The sequence below is a fragment of the Helicoverpa zea genome, chromosome 4 (assembly GCF_022581195.2).
Source record: "Helicoverpa zea isolate HzStark_Cry1AcR chromosome 4, ilHelZeax1.1, whole genome shotgun sequence".
Taxonomy (NCBI): domain Eukaryota; kingdom Metazoa; phylum Arthropoda; class Insecta; order Lepidoptera; family Noctuidae; genus Helicoverpa; species Helicoverpa zea.
The window spans coordinates 8961212-8969623 of NC_061455.1; the positions used below are offsets into that span (position 1 = coordinate 8961212).

General features: G+C 33.7%; 1 protein-coding gene across 2 annotated transcripts in view; it reads right to left on the reverse strand.

Moving 5' to 3' along the window:
* LOC124630048 (pyrokinin-1 receptor-like) overlaps positions 1-6860 on the reverse strand; it is a 70496-nt gene extending 63636 nt beyond the window's left edge. For both annotated transcript variants that reach the window (XM_047163758.1, XM_047163760.1), the window contains exon 1: positions 6625-6860. The gene's annotated coding sequence lies outside the window, so the exon portion shown is untranslated. The remainder of the gene's footprint in view (positions 1-6624) is intronic.
* Between the last annotated feature and the right edge of the window lie 1552 nt (positions 6861-8412).

Sequence of the window (8412 nt, forward strand, 5' to 3'; positions counted from 1 at the left end):
TTGTGAAACAACTTTTAAACACACAAAGCGTACCTATATAAAATTCTATATGGACGACTAGAATGGAATACTACAGACGCAGATTTATAGCACATTAGCGGTCGTATGCGCGTTGTAGGATATTCATGCCGAGGCACGTGCAATAAATGTACTTGCACCATCCAGCTCCCGATTCTAGAGCCATGTATATTATCTGTGAAATCTACATTTGATGGTCAAATTGATGAAACTATTAAATAGTAAACACGTGATCACTGTTGGCAAGGTGTTTCATTTAAACGTCCCGTTATTAGTTTTGTCCATAAAATCGATGTAAACAAAACCTGCTTCAATTTCTCAGACTTTGATCGAATTACATAAATAAATCAGCGGCGTATTTCTCGCCCAATTTGTATTAGTCAAATCTGGATAATGGTATTTTTGGCAGAAGTGAAACTTCCGAGTTTTGTTAGGTCACGTGCCGAAACATTTAGGCGTTCGGGTTAACACTTGAAGCTTAGTGCAATGTATGTTGTTTTAGGTAATATAAAATGGTTTATAAACGATTAAAGCTCATTCTCATCGACAGCATAAACTCCAGCTATTTCAAAACAGCTGCTTACTATGAATTTTCTCGTTCAATTGTCGGTGAATTCGTCTTTCGTTCGTTTGTCCGGCCTTAATCCTACAAAGCTATAGAAAAAGTTCTTAATATTCTTACCCATAACGTTTCCTTACAGACACCTTAATTCCCTGACATAAATAAAACTGATAAAGAATTCACAGAGCCCCATTTATAACAGACCTTTTCTAAATTAAGAAGCCGGACAATCAAGGTACGACTTCCATGACAAAATTCATTTGGTAACTTCGAAGTAGGTACAACATACCCAGAACTAAAGTAAGTTAAGGCTAAAGGACAATCTAGCTAGATATAGGACTAATTTATATATTCCCCGGGCTATTATTTTTAATCTCCATACTACAGAGCTATTTTCAAAAAGATAATCATGTAGGTATTTAACAAACCTAATTAGAACAATCATCATCTCCCGAGTCTTTTCCAAACTATGTTGGGTTCGGCTTCCAGTCTTACCGGATGCAGCTGAGTACCAGTGTTGAGAACCTAGTTTTAAACCTATTTAGAACAATAAGCCTACTTAATTAAAATAATTAATAAATAACCAACAAACGTTCATAAGGTATGAAACGACGTGCTTATCTCGAGCAAGGCAAATCGCAATATCAACTGTTGCAAATAGGTTATAGTGACGCAGAGAACTATGGCATATTGTTAGTTCAAAGCAATAAAGTTCTAACTCATATAACGCACATACAGTCGGAATTATTGGTATTAGTTTTGTGAGCTCAACTGAGAAATGCGAGTAATTGCACGAAAATATTAGAAGACTCGCGTTTTCCCGCGATTTTACTCGTTAATCGAGTAACACAAAGGTTTTTAGATATTGTTTCGGAATATTATCGTCTTCTGTTGAACTCTTAAGTTTGACCAAAGTCAGTTACATCTGAAAGCTAATATATTTTTGAGTGTAGAAAATACTTAATCTTCAAGTCATTTAAAAGTTGGAACATAAACAGTTTGTATAAAGTGACACCTTACTTTATTTTTATACATGATACAAGTACATAATGTTATGGTGATAAATCTTATTGGTTTGTTTCTGTTCAAAGCCAGAAAAAACCGCAAACATCTAGGTACGTACACATGTAAAACGAAAAAAGCCACAGGTTCAATAATCGTAATCACGGCACTGTAAAACATTTTGAGTAAGTAGGTTAACACCTCTACATCATCCAAAATTAAATACAAGTACGCACTGAGGTCATTGCACCCACACACATTAAGAACAACTTTTACTATTGGGCCAACCGTGAAATCATTAAAAAAATATATTACTTAGTTCCCTTAATATAAACATTCATTTAATTCATGTTACTTAGTTGTCTTAATGAAACACCGGTTTCTCCTTTTCTAGGATATCCAAGATCAACCTAAAATAAATCTAATATTAACCTCTATTAACATTCAACAAAATGTATAATGCTCCGGAATATAACCAGACTCGCATAATATGCAGATATTGTGTTTGCAGTTTGTTAATACCAGTCCCAATAAAGTTTAATATATTTTGAACTAGCTTTCCGCCCGCGGCTTCGCCCGCGTGGAATTCGGTTCACCCCTCCCGCTGTGGGTTAGCAGCGGTGAGGGAGTGTCAGACTCTTACTGACTAAAATCGTCGTGTTCCGTCCTAGGCCTTTTATATACCAGGGCCGCGGTACCTCTTTCGAACAACCCGCAGCCGCGGCTGGCCCTGGCGCTACTGGGCCCCACTGATTTCAAAACAGACTAATTCGCGGCGAACCTTAACACCACGATACAGAAAAGCACAACGCCATCTATCGAGCTATCGGGAAGCTCGCGATTGAACAATGAGCTACAGGTTAAAGCGCGAGATATCATTGCACTTCTTACGTATCTTAAAAAAAACAACGTCACCACGTTTTAAAAAGCTATCATTCCACTTCTTATGTATTTTAAAAACACATCGTTACCACGTTTTAAAAACACCCAGCGCCATCTATCGCATACCTCAAGAACGAAATAACTTAACTAATACTTATACCAATTATATAGTAATTCGTTGAATTATAGTTAATTCAGGATAAGTAGATGTAAAAAAAACAGTTAAGACGATAAAACAAATCGTACATCATCCCTCGGGAATTCCTCATTTTCGAGGATTCATTATCGTATCATTTAGCTTCTAAATTTATATGTTCATATTCGTTTGCAATATATAAGTAGATGTAAAAAAAAACAGTTTAGACGATTAAACAAATTGTACATCATCCCTCGGGAATTCCTCATTTTCGGGGATTCATTATCGTATCATTTAGCTTCTAAATTTACATGTTTATATTCGTTTGCAATATATTACCTTGTTTTAAACGACACACAGCGCCATCTACAATCCATCCATCAAGCAAACAATATTTTTGTTTTCCCTCGGGAATATCTATTTTTTTCGGGATAAAAAGTACCCTATTATTTAATCCGGACTTCTAACTTTACGTCTGCAAAATTTCAAAGCAATCGGTTCAGTAGTTACGGCGTGAAAGCGGAACAAACAAACAAACAAACAAACAAACTCACTTTCCGATTTATAATATTAGTAAGGATATTTTATCAAAAGGTTCTGAATGAAATCACAATCAATTGCATTTGTATTTAATAAACAAAGCCATTTATCCAAGCCAAGAATCCACTTAAATAAAAAACAAGAAGCGTATAAAAGGCTTGGACATCAAAAACAATTATTATCTGCAATATTCTTAGATGCTCATAAAGATACCTTCAGACTTAAACTGCCATTATCGCTGGATATCGGCGCCGAATAAAAAATTGGACGGCAGGGCAAAGACCTCACCACACTTCCTCAATGCTCGAAGGCAAACCTGAGAAGAAATTTTAACTACCCAAACATTCCGAACCCTTGCTGAAAAATCACACACAATTTACACTCTGAAAATCCTCTAGGTATATCAGTTGAAACTTATACTTTAAATCAACGTTTACCTAAGAGTAGGTACCGAAGTTTAGTTTCGGCATCACTGTACCCAAAAAACAAATGAAAAGCAAAACTTTTTCATAACTCGGTCACAAGTTACTACGGTTCATAATATGCACCACACATACAGAACCATGTTATCAGCGATTCAATAATACGTGCTACATAACTATCGATTGCTTTGTAGATATGTTCATTCAATGAATTCGATCTGCCGCGTGCCGGTCCTTTGACTATCAGCATACGTAGGACGAATTAATACTGTTTTTGATACAAATGCACGGACATCCCGTTTGAAATTGAAAGCACTGGGGAAATCGGATTAATGATACCTAATTCCTATAATGACGACGATAATCTCATTGTAGAAGTGAAATTGTTTTGAGCAATATAGCAAACCTACCTATAAACCCACATATTACCTCTACATTCTTTTAAGTATGAAATTCTTTGTTGTCTAATTAAGTAGTCTCAAATTATTCAAGGTTTTTATTGGCTGAGTTTTCAGAAGATCACCAATACTAGGTAGCGACTTAATGTTATAATAATAATGTACTTACAAAGAACATACACACACAAACACGTGTAACATTATAATCCTTTGACAACTTCTTGTTAAACTGAAAGAAGAAAAGGGTATTAATAAAACGTGTAAACCGTTTGAACGGCGCGTGGCAGAAAATGAGTGAAAAATACTCAGCAATATGCACATCGTGTAGTACCTACGTACCATGTGTCTCACGTACGACAAATGAACAGTCGATGGCTTACGAGGTAATTTATACGGCAATTGTGACTTGAAAATATAGAACGGCTTAGAAATGCATGTTACTACGAAACTATGCAATTTGTAGCTATGCCAGATCTAGGCATTCATCACCCTATGTACAGGTTTCTATAGCTTATGTAAAGCTCAAGTATATGAGAAGAAAAAAAAAACAGAAATATTTAAGTTCGAAAACATCAGCAAATCAATGTTAGCTTGTGGAGTTATTAAAATGCTAATTTATATGTCGACTTTATGGCTTTAAAACGATTATAAATCAAGTTGCATTAAATGAACAATTAAAATTCGGAAAACCCTGATCGAATCAACAAAATGTTGGGTATACTCAAGTTATGTATATTCTTTTTGTAAATAGTTGGCAAATAAAATGTAAATCTTCCTCATATTTTTAGTTATTCAAGAGCCCGGAAATCTACTGCATGTATCGTGTAACCAACCCGAACTGCGGAAACCAGATGGATAGAAAAGTTCTTGGTATTTGGGTTTATTCAGATAAACTAGAAGCTGACCCCAACATTTTTGCGATACTTTTACGTCTTTGAAGTTATAAATTATGTGATGTACCCCAAATTGCACATTCGTTTCCAAAATACATATAAGAGGCATAACAAATGTAACGCATAGATAAATATAAATTGTTTTATTAAGGACGGGACAGTGAAAATTCTTCGAATCCTTGACAAAATGAAAATATATTTCAAAGTTCTTGAGATGTATTTCTTGTCGAGAAATACAAACCGTTTCTTAATAAACTGTTCGGTTTTGAAGAATTTAATGTACTTGGACTAAGTTTAGGTAAATAAAAGGTGACAAGTGTTTATCTTATGTCTCTTAAACCCAGCTTAACTTTTAATAATTATTACTACAAAGAAATTATTCTAAAGAAATTAATAACCTTTTCAGACAAATAAATTATTCGTTCGTTCGTATTGTTTGGAATATTTCACGGGTTTCGAAAATTATACGAAAAATTCGAATATGTATCATAACTATCACGAATTCAAGAATAAAAATATGAGGCAATTTCTTTGATCCCTTGCTCCTCAAAGTCATTTATTAAATTCTTTTGTAGGCACGTCGGTAGAGCTCTGGAGGTCCTGGCGTAAAACAGTTCTGTTAGACTTCTTAGCTCTTTGTTTTTAATGAATTAAGATATTGAGAACTCGGAAACAAAACATTAGCCAGAGTAATTAAGTAGAATAGAGCAAGTGTTTTGTCGATCAATTTATTTTCTTCCTTATTTGATAATTTTGAAAAGATAAAGAATTCACTGGGTAAACGCTTGATCATCCTTCCACGAAATACCTTTTCAAATGAGCTTTTAATAAAGCTGTATATAAAAACTTTAAAACAAACTCATTTTTCATGGAATTGATTAAAAACAGCGGAAACAACGTTACAATTTTTTTAAATATAATTATTTTGAATTCCTCAAATAATTTAATCGAGGTATTCATCGAATTTTATCCTTCGAACATATTTATTTCTTTTTAAAAAAGTATAGAAATATATTCAACTCTGCCTAATTTTGTTACGTAATTTCCAATGACATTTGTTATGTAAAACAGGCACTCTGAATTGTCGCCCTGAAATCCGCACAACTTTTTGATTGCCGCACGCAGCAGCGAAGTATGTGAAAACAACAATTATATGGAGCCACTCGAAACAACAATACGTTTCAGAAATACGCCTCAATCACATTCCACTGAAGACATTTCATTTATGGAAGATTGCCTTCATATATTACCCTCTGAAATTCCATGTACAATACATTATTATACTTACACCAATATAATACGTTTTCATTAACAACAGTTTTTTTTAATGCGTGCCATTTTATATTTAAATTACTTATTTAGGTAACTTTCGATTATTGAAATGACCGGATTGTCTTTATATTCACCTTATTAAGTCGAAATTCTAACCAATTGGATCCGATAATTTTAAGTTAAAATATTTATTAGAAACAAAGTGAAACGCTCAAAGTTCAGCGTGTGAATAAATTTATAACGTTGGTCAAAATAACTGACAACTTTTTCGGAATTGTTAACTAAATTATAAAATTAAATAATATCAAGGTAGATGAAAAACATAAATGTTAAATTAGTTACCATTTGGTATAAAATTAATATAAAAAAATAAAATATAGTCACGGCAAATAATAAATCCGTAACTATATACATTCAATACAAATTAATAGCGGTTAAACAATGAACTTCAGTTCAAAATTAACCATAACAAAGGCAAAATAAAAATCAAATTACATACTTAATTTTTTCACAGCATCAGCATGAATAAAATCTTATCAACAATCCGATCTTGACGTATATAAAGCGTAACTTGAACACTAGCACTTTTACGTTAAACACGCACTTGAACCGTAGGACGCGGAAACTGGGCGCTTGTGCGTCGCCCGAACGACAAAGTTGCGGCGCGGACAACTCGCGACTGAAAACATCCGCGCGTCGGCAGCGGCCGTGCTCTCACCTTTATGCTTCTAAGGTCAATGTCAGCACTGAACCTGCATCAACCAGCATCCTGAATGCATGCTTCATTACCCTCATGTTGATTGTAGTGTATAAACAAACTGTTCATAGAAAATAACATTTCCCATAGCTGTCTATGGGATCTACACTCTAGCTAGAGCATTGGAAGGTTACCTTGTCGATAATATATTTTCAAAATAAATTCGTACTATTCATGCTGAAATTGTTATTTGGAAAACATTTTTTATATTTTTAATTTATTTATTAAAAAATAGAGAACGTGGTGTTAAAAGAAAAAAAGGGGTTAGAAGGACAAGTTTCGTCTTCGCTCGACTTAATAATTTCACAGATGTTAAAATTTTTTATTACCAATCCGCTTTATTATCCCGTGTTGTAAATCAATGGATGCGTTGATTAATTTCGATCGTATTGGTGTTATAGCTAAGGGCAATCAACGATTTCGGTTCGTAAAACTAGTTGAGCGACTACCGATCAACCTTGTGCTAGTATATCGATCAATCAAGTAAAACTGTATGTTTTCATCGATTGTGACCGATCAATGTTCGATCGCACGAAGGACGCGGCATATTGCCTTGGTGTCCACAAACATCAACTTTGTACTCTCTATAGTCGACGTCTACATATATATAAAGATGGTTGGTTAGGACATATAGATAAATAAACCAACCCTTTATATATATAAAAAAACTGCAGGTACAACACAGTAAAACTCAATGCTTCTGGATATACTTATAGAAAATGTTGTACATCGCTTGATCAATATTTTTCCAAGATCGTCCTCTGAAAATATACACTCAAGGATGTGTGAATGAACTTAGATCAGTATTTTGATTCCTTCTCTAATAATAGGCGTAACTTTTCAAAGAAGGTTGTTAAAGTTAGGACGCGTGATACAGTTTGAAAAGTTAGTTTTGTAAATACATATCTTCCTAAAGGTAAGTATATAGGTATGTAAGTAAATAAATTAAAATTGCCGTGTAATATTAAGGATTTAAGACAAATAAAAACCCGTTGTATAACGGAGAGCGCAAATCTTCGCTCGTTTATGAATTCATTTTGTAAATATTAAAATAATAATTAATTGCGGTGAATGACAATATAATGTCTATTTTATTACTGAATGCTCGGGTAGTGAGTCGGAGTATCAGTTATATCAAATCCTTTATTTTGTAAAAAAAAACACTTGGCATTCTGTAATAACTTTACAAACCTTTTCTTAAATATATGTAGCATACGTACCTTTTTGTTTGGTATGTAGGTTTTTAAATAAAACATATTTTTTGTTTTAATTTCAAAGAGAAAAGTTTAATGAATCCTAATTTGATGATAAGCATAAATAACATTTTCTCTGCTAATGTATCAGATTTAAAACTTTCCATATATATAACAAAGCAAAAACTGAGAAGGGTTTTCTTTAATTGTATTTAGAATTACGTTTATTTTTATGTTGACCCATCCTTCGTTCGAGGATTTACAGTAACCGCAACTAAATAATGTGTACGGAATAATACCTCGTCGAATGTCTCTGTCCTCTCTACAGGGTGAGCTG